Source organism: Dipteris shenzhenensis, chromosome 32 (genome assembly GCF_047967505.1).
Source record: "Dipteris shenzhenensis isolate YYH24624 ecotype China chromosome 32, Dip_SZ_1.0, whole genome shotgun sequence".
Taxonomy (NCBI): domain Eukaryota; kingdom Viridiplantae; phylum Streptophyta; class Polypodiopsida; order Gleicheniales; family Dipteridaceae; genus Dipteris; species Dipteris shenzhenensis.
The window spans coordinates 2,126,424-2,137,895 of record NC_141627.1 but is presented as its reverse complement, the minus strand read 5'-3'; positions in this window follow the sequence as shown (position 1 = coordinate 2,137,895).

Genomic DNA, 11,472 nt, shown 5'->3' with positions numbered 1-11,472 from the left:
AGACAGGAATGTTTATTGTTGCAAAATCCACATAGACTTTGACCTAGTTTGGCAAGCTATGAATGACTTGAGATCTAGTCGTGTTGGAGCATTGCTCCATGGAAATCGATACCCATGCGTCCCTAATGAATGCGCAGTCTGTAGGCCACCTGGATCCTCATCATGTGTTGTAAGGGAGGGCAAGTTTTGTAGCCTAAGGTCTCTGTGGGAGCCAGTGGTTTGTCCAAAGGGAGACCATGAGTGGCACATGATTGAATGCATTTGCGCCACATGCAAGCATTGCAATTTGAAGTTGAAGAAGAAGACATTCAATGTCTGTCCAAATGAAATGAGGGAAGACAACCACATTGCTCTAAAATGAAGGAGATTTGAAAATGTCAATGTTGAAGGATCCGATAAAAAGAGATGGCTACTATCATATAAGAGCACCCAGCCAAGGGAGCTTGTAGGTCACGTGGTTCAATCCATCCCAAAATATGTGCTTCACAGTTTCACGCCAAGCTGGTAGGATAAGCAGTTCAGGATGTGCCTTGCTTTTTTCCCCATGATATTATTGTATCTGTTCTTTTCAAGAACAAGATGAGATACAAAGTGCTCATTGGTACAACAAGAAAATAACAATTTTTGTGCATATTACGTACAGTCATTTGCTTGATTCTTCCACGCCTGATGCCAATGTACTTGCTGACTCACAGGAGTCTAGGTCAGTGCAACGCACTTACCATTTCTACATTTCAGATGATAGGGAACATGACACCCTATATTTGTGCAGCATGCTTTTCTACTACATTGGGAATGGTTGAAAAAGGAAAATCCCCATGTAGAAAATATAAAACAACATTGGGTGTGGTCAGATGGTGCTGCCTCTCAATTTAAATCAGCACGTGGATTCTACTTCATCTCAAGGTTCAAATTCCTGACCGGTCTAGACATGATGTGTAATTTCTTTGGGTCTAGCCATGGCAAGGGTGAACATAATGGATGCGGTGCTGTTATTAAGCAAGCTCTGTTTAAACACCACTTAGCATGCCCTCAAGAAAAACTCAATGATGCCCATGATGCTGTAACATGGCTTATAGCCAACCTCTCCATAGGCGCATATTCAACATATAGTAAACAAAGCCTTAAGAATACTGTAGTATGCATAGTGTTCCATGAAGTGAAAGTAGATGAAGTGCAAAGAAGAAGCCGGCATGATTGTGAGAAAATTAAAGGAGTTCGTGGTTTGCATAGCATATAAGGCTTTTCAAACAACCAACTGATTAAATCAAGAAAACTTTCTTGTTTTTGTAGTGCGTGCATCATAGGAGATCATGACAATTGTGAGAACATTGCATCTATGAAGACATGGGAGTTCATTCAAGTTGTCCCTCTACGTTCAGATGGAGTGATAAAAAATGGAGAGACAAATGACTAGCCATAGTTTGGGGAGAGTTTCGATGACCTTGCTGACTATTTGGAAGAGGGGGATAACTTTGCAGCTGTCGCAGATTCTAGGGAGAATGAGGAAGATGACCCATAATTTCTATTGCAGTGCACAAAATAGTTAGTACAAGGTTGAGGAAACATTTAAGGATAATTGGGGAACAACCTATGAGAAGTGGGATATAGTAATCGAAGCATTTTGGTACAGAAAAACATCCAAGAGAGGCTGCAATTACGAACCGCTACATAAGAGTCCACAAACATGTTAGTACTCTCATCTAGTAAGAGCTATTAAGTTCCAGATGCAACCTATGCCACAACGAAAGAAGGGCAAGAGTGTCTTCAAATTGGATTTAGACAGGCATGAGCACATCTTGGGGTGTCTTGGAGTGGTGGACGAGGACAACTGAGATAATACTAAGAAATGTATGTAGTCTCATTGTAGGGAAACAATATGTCCACTTGTCCCACAAAATGGAATTTGTATTGAGACTATGCTTCTTTTTACTATATTTTAAACAACCACTGTACTGGTTTTATTAAATTATTTTTGTAAATCCCAAATGGTAAAATCCATGCTTGTTTTTAGTATATCCCAACAACCACTACCTTGGTTTCCCATAACAAATCCACACATCCTAGTACCTACAAATCCATTCATCTTGTAATAATAGAAGCAAACCATTGCGCTTGTGGTTGTTCATATCCTAGTGCAACCAACCATCGTGTTGGCAATAACTTATCCTACACTAATCATGCACTACTACTGTGCTATCCCTGCACTACTACCGTGCTATCCTAAAATTTATTGCACAGTGCTAGTGCCCTTTAGACTGGTTATAGTTAACCATCAGATTTCAACCATCAGGCTACTTAAAATATTTAAGTACTAACATGGAAGTAGGTCGATACAAAATTAGGTATTACGAGTACCATGAGAATTTCCACAAGTTCAAGAAATGTCTGCAAGATTTTTATTATTTCAAAGCATGACATTTTGCTTTTTCAAGGAAATTCTAGACTCCCAACTATCTTATCAACCTCTCTACAGCAAGCATCTCCTAGCTTTGGAGGCCAGTTTGTTGCACAATGGCAGACCTCTTCACACACTCAGATTACACACTGCTTGCTTGACTCTGATGACTTATACGCCCATAGTAACTCCTCCTTTCACTGGGGGTCCTCTTCATCATGATCTTTGCACTCTATACATCTTTGAGCCTCTATCATGTTCTACCAAAAGAAACTTCCATCATGAGCTTGATAAGTACCTTAAAGGAGCAAGAAAACAATAGCCAGGGATATTAATAATCACCGTCTATGCTGACTCCAAGTAATACACCCACCATTGAAGCATGTCCTACTTGCATCTATTTTCCTCCTCCTTCTTCGGGTCTGTTTCTGCGAGGATGCCATCCAACATCGTTTAAAGATAGAACAAAGGCATTCCAAAGTCTTTTGGGTATGCCATAGATTTGCAGTACGTGGATCAGTGTACAGAGTTTTGGGGCTATATTTTTTAATGGGCTCTTAGTTGTGTTTGTACTGCACTTAAATAGGGAGAGAGTTCATTGAGCCCGACCTTCTCATTCTTCAGTCTCATGTTAGTTGTCTAATCAAAATCTTTTGTCTTACATTAGTTGTCTAATCGAAATCTTTCGTCTCACATTAGTCACACTAATCGAAATCTTTCAGTCTCACATTAGTGATCTAATCAAAATATTTCGTCTCACATTACTTGTCAAATCGAAATCTTTTGTCTCATTATTATCACTACGCTATCGTGGATCAAAGGACACTATCTAGTCACATAGCTGAGAAAACATTACCAGGTAAACTCTGGAGAAGATTAACAATTCAATAGATTACACACAGATTACATATATTACAATCTCAAAGACTCCTTTACTTCAGATTACATCTCAAGGACTCCTTGTTGAGCTCCCTTATTGCAGGCTCGACTCTCTCCTTGCTCCTTTCTAGAATGGGGTTGGTTTCTTCTTGAAGGGGCCCGGCCCCTCCCTTCATGCTGCTTTCTCTTTCCTTGATTTGAGCTTCCTAGTTGCAGGCTTGGTCCTTCTTGCTCCTTTCCTGAATGGGGCTGGTTCCTCCCTTTAGGCTTATTTTTCTCGTAGTCAGGCTCCATCTTGGCCTTCTTCAATTTGAGCTCCTTGTCTTTTAGATCTTTTGCCCAAATGCCAAATTGAGCTGCAACATCTTCTTTCTCGTCATAGATAGCTGTAGTAGGCAGGCACATTTGATTTATCCATAACCTGGGCATTGGCAAATGGCATTCTCTAAAGCTAGATTTTGGATGCAAAAACACTCCAAATCAAAAAACATGCACAGGGTGGTAGCACGTAGGCCATCGGATATAGTAGTCATCTATGATGGGGGTATGGCAGACCATGCATTTCGGACCCTGCTGCACAGTAGGATAGGCATCTGATTTAACTATTGTGGCCGTCAATACCACAGTCTTGCTTTATACATGGAATCTATTGCTTCCTCCCTCATCGTAAGGCTGCGAATGTTCTCCTTCAACTCCTCCACTTTTTGCTCACTCTGTGCAACAGTTTCGTCTGAATCCTTGAGCATCTGTTGAAGCTGCTTAAATTGCATAAAAGTATCTTCATGGGCTATTTCCAAGACTCCACTCTAGTTTGGAAATCTCTCAGGATGATGGATTGCTTTTCATAACTATCAAAAGTCACAGTAAGCTCATGCACAGATTTATTGTAATCTTCTTGCAAGGTCTTGTAGCATACTCTTTGGACTTCCAACAGTGTATCGAAAAAAAAACCCTCACCGTGGCTACTGCAAATTGCTCCACTGTGGATGTTGCAACTTGCTCCACTGTGGCTGCTCTCTGCATCCTTCCTATCCTAAAGAGCTACATCGTTGTCTTCTCCACCCCGGTGGCTACTCTTTGCTCCATCCTTCCTGGCCTTGAAACTCTCTTGCAGTTCCTGCATCACCTTTCTGGTCACTACATTCTTCCTTTTCAGCTCCTCCATCATCTGGTCTTTTTCAATGTTCAATGCGTTCTGCATGTTGCAAATTCGTTTTTAAAGACCCTCCTTTTTGGCTATCTGATATTCAAGATCCTTTTGCATCTTTTCTAGCTTCTTGTCTGCCATGTCCCCGTCCTTCTTTGAGGCTATCTCGGAGCTCCTTCATGCACTTCTCTGCTTCTCACTTCTTTAAGCCATCTCAGAGCTCCTTCATACGCTTCTCTGCTTCTTCTCTTCTATGCCTTTCCATGTCGACCATTTTTGGAGCGGCCGTAGCTTGCTTTTGTGCTCGCAAGGCCCTCGCTTGTGCCTCCTCTACCTTGGCTTCTACACCTTCCCTGAGACTTTTCTCAAGTTGCACTGCCTTTGCTCTACAGCGGTGGCTTTCTCTTGTAGAAAAGTCACCTTCTGAGACCTCTGCTTATCATATTGCTCATAAATCCCTTTGAGGATAGATGCCATCAGGTGTCAAAGTGAGAGCCATCGTGGTGGTTGGCCCAAATTTTGAATATTCAAGGCGACAGTATTGACTTGCATGGTAAGATGATAAGAGGTGGTGGCATCTAAGATTCCCAGCCACGTTTGTGGTGGCGGCTAAGACGGCTGGCAGTTAATTACTAGCCACTGCAGTGGTCCGCAATTACTCAGCTTCCAATTACCACCATCGAACTTGCATGCATGAATACTACAAGTGCAGTAAATTACCAGTCACTGCTCAGGAGACTATTAGAGTGCATGGTAATGAGGGATTAGAGGTGATTAGGCTTCATGATTTACTTTTGTGGGAATTACTACTCGATGGTGGTCGCTGTCATCAACTACATCTGTGGTGGCTACGATTTCACTGTGCCACCACTCAGCCACCACCACCATGCTTTAGCATGCATGATTACTACTAGTGTAGTAGAAATTACTAGTCACCGGGCTCGCATGTTCAGTATAGAGAACTACAGTGCATGGTAATGAGTGATTAGACATGGTAATGAGTTATTAGAGCTTCATGATTTACCTTTGTGGGAATTACTACTTGGTGGTGGTGGCTCTCATCAGCTACATCTGTCATGGCTAAGATTCCATCGAGCTGGCAGTTAATTACCAGCCATTGGAGTGGCACCACATGGCATCTTCTTCATGATTATCAGCTCATTTGGGGGATTCCACCGTGGTGGCTTGCAATTAATATGGATGGAACCCCAGGCTCCAACCACCATGGTGGCTAGAACTTTATAATATATATAAAGATCCGTGGCATTTGGCATTTTACAATGTTGCTCTGATCCGTCCATGCTTTGCTACTTTGCTCCACATGCTCTGCTACTTTGCTCCACACCCCTTTAGCTCTTTTCTGCCCTTGCTCTACTTTGCTCCACACTCCCTCCTCCAACTCTTGTCACTGCATCTTCTCCCCTGCTCATCTACTGCTCACCCCTCTCCCCTCGATGCTTTGTGATCCCAAAAATATCTTCCTTCTCATATAAGGTGATTGCGTTGCACTCACCTGGAGTAGAAATGCTAGCACTAGTGGAGACCCTTCTTTCCCACAGGCGATTCCCCACTCATCTAAATATCATCACCTTAGATGACATACTCACAGAGGGCCTCTTTATGGTTGGGTTGTATGGGTTCCCCCTAGATGTTGACGAAGGCCTCAGTATTTTCAGAGTAGAGTACTCTCAACTTGCTGGGGGGGATGTAATCTGAGTCTTGGCAATGTGCATGGTGTTTGGCCTCTCCATCATATCCTCCTTTGGCTCCCTAAATGTTTTTAATGAAACAAGCTAGACTGGCAGAAAACTGAGTTGTACAAATTCCCTCTTACTCAGATGTTTGGGGCCGCGACGTAATGTGCTTGTGGGTGAATTTTTGAATTTTGCGCGGACTGTGTGAATATTTGAATTTTGTGTGGACCCGCGCTCTTGTCAAAAATTTTTCTGTCATGAAGGCGCATTGGCATAATAATGGGACGCAATCTATTTATTCTAAACATCGCATAGCTAGACACACTGCATCTCTGCACTGCTTCATGCAGCACACTCTCTGGCCTAAGCGGGTCAACGTTTGCTTGGGTGTAGCCAATTGCAGAACTATTTTCAGGGCCATTTTGGGGCCGCGAAGCGATGCGCTCGTTAGGGAATATTTGAATTTTGCGTGGACCCATGCTCTCACCCAAAATTTTTCCAATGTCATAAAGATGCACTGGCATAATAATGTGACGCAATCTATTTGTTCAGAACACTGCATAGCTCGACACATGGCATCTCTGCACTACTTTGCATAGCACAGTCTCTGGCCTATGCCGCCTGATCACTTATCATCGCACATCCTTTTGTTGTAGCTTTGCCACTTGTCATGGGACATGCACCCATGCAAATCATTAAAATTGAAGGTTGGCTTGGAGAAACGACCGTGCTGGTTCTTGGCATAATAATTAGATGCAATCTATCATTATGAACACCACTGCAGTGCAATCTCTAGTCTGACCACCTATCATCGTGTAGGCTTTTTTTGCTTCTTTGCCCGCAACCCATGCAAATCATAGGTTGGCTTGGAGAGACCACCACTGGTTTTTTACATAATAATGAGATGCAATTTATCATTCTGAGCATCGCCTCAATGGATTTTCTAGCTTGACGACCTGTCATTGCCCAAAATTCAAGGTTGTCTTGGAGAGACCACCATGCTGGTTCTTGGAGTTATAGCTCCATTGCCTTGTTTTATGTCTTGGAGGTCTATGATGACCAGTGCCTTGGCAAACAAAAGAAGATCTATGAAAGCCACCGTGCTGGTTCTTGGAGTTATATATTTGTGTACCAAGAAAAATGTATTCCGTTATGCAACCAAGCAAAATGTAATTGATGATATGGCCCTTGAGGGGCCCCCTTTAGGGGCAAGGGCCATATCGACATGCTATTTCTATCAGTGGGATCCTGGATATTGTATAATGCATGTCGATATGGCCCTTACCCCTAGAGGGGACCCCTCAACTGCCATATCGTCAATTGCCTTTTTTGAAGGTTCAATTGTATTTTTCTAGATGTATCTCCATGCAAACACAACAGTGGGGTCGTTGGAGTTATTTTAGCGCTATTTTGGTCATAAACCAAGGAAATTGTAGTGAGGAGTCCTTCTTTCCCAATATTCTAGTCCTTGTTGCACTACATATAAATGAGGGCAAAATTACAATTGTTTGCACTATCAATCCATTGATTCATTTACATGCCAAACGTCCCTACAATGTTTGGTCAAATGAAAATGACTTGCTTCTATGAGGACTAGTAACACAAAATCCCAACCTTCATGTGAAAGACATAGTAGCTTTATACGAAGGCGCTTCTTTGGAAGATCATTGCACAACACAAAAAATTATCAATAGAATTTACAAAGTACATAAAATTATTCTACAGCCAGTTCGCACAAGCCAGTTCGCACTATTGCAATGTCAACTCCACCAATGGAAAATTAAACCTTTCAGGATGAAGTTCGTGGTCAAAAGAGAAAAAGAAATACTATCTTACACGATGAACAATACTTTAAGAAACTATTGGTGACTTCAAGTTTTCCGTGCATATGTTGTGGCTCATTAAAGAAACTAAACACTAAAATGGTAATATTTATACAATCCAATGAGGTCTCATCTTCTGTCATCCTCTGTTCCTGTGCCAATGTCAAGGCCAGAATCTCTATCTGTAGTGGTAAAACTGCCTCAGTACCGTACACCAACTCAAAAGGAGTGTGACCTGTAGATGTTTTGTGAGTGATGTTGTAAGCCCACATGGCTTCAGTGACCTTCTGATCCCATTGGCTCTTGTTCCCTGTGGCCATTTTTCCCATGGTTTTACAAAGGAGGCCATTGGTCCGCTCTGTTTGACCCATGGATGCTGGATAATAGATGCTAGAAGTGTAGTGATCAATACCCATGTGATCCATGAGTAACTCCACTGCTTCATTTAAGAATGTACTCCCATGGTCAGAGACTATCTCCATGGGTGTCCCAAACGTTGTGCAGATACGTTCAAATATGAAATTTGAAACTGCCTTACCATTTGCAGCGGGGAGGGCAATAGCTTCAGCCCACTTAGTGACATACTGAGTGACTACCAAAAGATACTTCTTTTTGCAGGCACTCATGGGCAAAGGCCCGACAAAATCTATTCCCCACTTCTGAAACGGGTGGATGGACATCACTGGGTGATGTTGCCCAGGACGCAAATCCTTCCTACCAAAGAATTGACATGGTTCACTGGCTTTGCAATACAAAGTGACATCCTTGAACAAGGTCGGCCAATAGTATCCAGCATGTAAAATCTTCTTAGCTGTACAGTCACTGGCATAGTGGCCTCCACAAAATCCATCATGATAATGCTTCAATACCTTAGGCACTTCATCTGCATCAATGGCCCGTCTCAGTACCCCATCGCATCTGACCAATTGTCAAATAAGCTGTCATGTAAGCTTTGCTATAAAGATGTCAAGAAAGGAAAAATACCTTCATTATCCTCAAAGAACATGCACATGGTTGATAAAACAAAGCTTACAAGCACTCTCAATGATATCGAGGCTCACTTAGTGTCAATTAGAATATACCTTTCACTCAAATTCGTGAGCTAACATATGAAGGCCAAGATGGACTTCATGGGAGTGTTGTGAACATATTTGTGCTGACATTGACAAGGCACAACAAGTGTTGCCTAGGTTCTTAAATGACCATGACACGTTATAATGGCACTCAAGCATAAACTCTCATTCAAGAATAATTACATGAGTGGAGTTGTGTGACCAACTTTTCAATGCTTGCATTGAAAGAGTTATTAGCTCCGTTGTGTCAAGACAACAATGTGCATATAAACAATCTTTGGGAAGAGCATGCTCAAATTATAAAAGCAAAAGACAAAGAAGATGAGAACAATGAACAACACTTGCAAGAAACACAAGAAGAAGAACTTCAGACACATACTTTAGTTCATGGAATCTATACAAGTCAACAAGTTGTAGACTTCGAATGTCAAACTATTGCAATTGCACCCTCTGAAGGATTCTCTCCTCTAAGCCTCTTCAAGGATAAATTTTGTGAAGAACTTTCATTTCCAAAGCTTTTCTACGACAACCCATATAAGTACAACATTCCCCAACACATATCCTATCAAGACATAGCAAAGTGGGAGTTAACAAATGTGGACAGTCATTTTGCACTTTCCATAGAAAATCTCTTCTTCAAAACAATGAAATTTTTAGTGAAACAAGTTTTGTCATCCTCTTGGGTTCGTATGCAAAAAGCCCAAACAAAAGAAACTCAAAAGAAACAACACTTCAGGCAAAGGATGCTCTCCTAGACACAAGCATCGAAAAGCTACTCCATTCAAACATATGATATCGAGACTTCTCGCACCTTTGAACATTAGTTGACTATAAGCACTACCTCAAGAAGGACCTCTTCTCAATGTTGAGACAACTAGGCCCACTAACTTTTTTCATGACACTATCTATAGCTGAGAAATTATGGGAACCATTAATTGCAGCACTTGAAAAACTTAACCCAAGGACTGGCTTCGAGATCCATTCAAATCCACGAGAAGAGCAACGATGCATTCTTCACTTTGATCCCATCACAATAGCCCAATATTATGTGCATAGATTCCAAGCACTGAAGAGCATGCTAAGAAAAGATCACAATATCCTAGGAAAAATTATGGATTTCTACTTCATCACAGAATTCCAACACAGAGGAAGCCAACATGATCATTGACTTCTATGGGTAGAAAATGCACCCACATTTGGCATTTCCTTGAATTTTGAGATTGAAACTTTTGTAGACCAATACATATCTATAGACATCTCCAAATTTTCTTGCATGCAAAAAGAAATGCAAACACATAAGCATTGTAAAACATGCTTCAAAAGAAAAAACAAATGTTGCTTTGGATTCCCTTGCCCCCCAATGTGGCACACAAGGATTTTGTTGTCATTTGACCTTGATTCTGATATCTCCATTCTTAAAAACCAAATGAAGATCATCAATTCTACTCTATTGGAAGATAAGCCAACCTTATTAGACCAATGGATTCTTGGCTTCCTTGAAACTAACAGAAGAGCAATACGTATTAGCTTTACAAGCATCTATTTCACAACCAACACTCTTCTTGAGAAGAGAATCAAAAGACATTTACACTAACAACTTCAACCCAACACTGTCGAGATTATGGGGTTTGAACACTGACGTGCAATTCATACTTAATCCTCATGGCGCAACAGCTTATTGTACATGTTAAATGACTAAAGTCGACAAAGAAACCACTTCAGCAGTAAAAGAAGCTCTATCACAAAGCCTGAGCTCAAATGTGGCACCAAACAAATGCATTAGAACAGTTGTCAATGCAATCTTGAACACTCAACATATAAGTTCACAACAAGTGTTGTACCTAGCACTTTCGTTGCCCCTCTCAAGCTCTACATGACAATTTCAATATATTAACACAAATCCACCAGAGAAACAAACTTTGTTGCTTAAACATGGAGAGCAGCTTGAGAAAATGCACCCTAAGTGCACAAATATTTTTTTTGATGACATCATCACGAAGTACTCATTAGGGGAGAATTGGGGTCTCAAAAGGGCCTCATAAGGAATGGCTTAGGGAATGCTTAGTGGGCTAATGCAAGGGGCTTGGAGGGTCCCAAAGAGGCCTAACCAGCCCAACCTAGGTGGGTTAAGCCCACATTTGAGCCCACCTCTCCCACCATCAATGAGGGGAGGGGGCCACTTTTTGAAATTTGAATTTCAAATTTCGAATCTCCCTCCCTCCCTCTCTCTCTCTCTCTCTCCCTCCCTCCCTCCCTCCCTCTGCCTCCCTCCCTCTCCCTCCCTCCCTCCGTCCTCCTCCTCCCTCCCCCTCCCCCTCCCTCCTCCTCTCCCCTCCTCCGTCTTGCTCCTCCTCCTCCCTCCTCCCTCTCCCCTCTTCCTCCTTCTGGCTCCTCCTCCTCCTTCTGGCTCCTCCTCCCTCCTTCCTCTCCCCTCCTTCTCTAGCCGCCCAGGATTCCT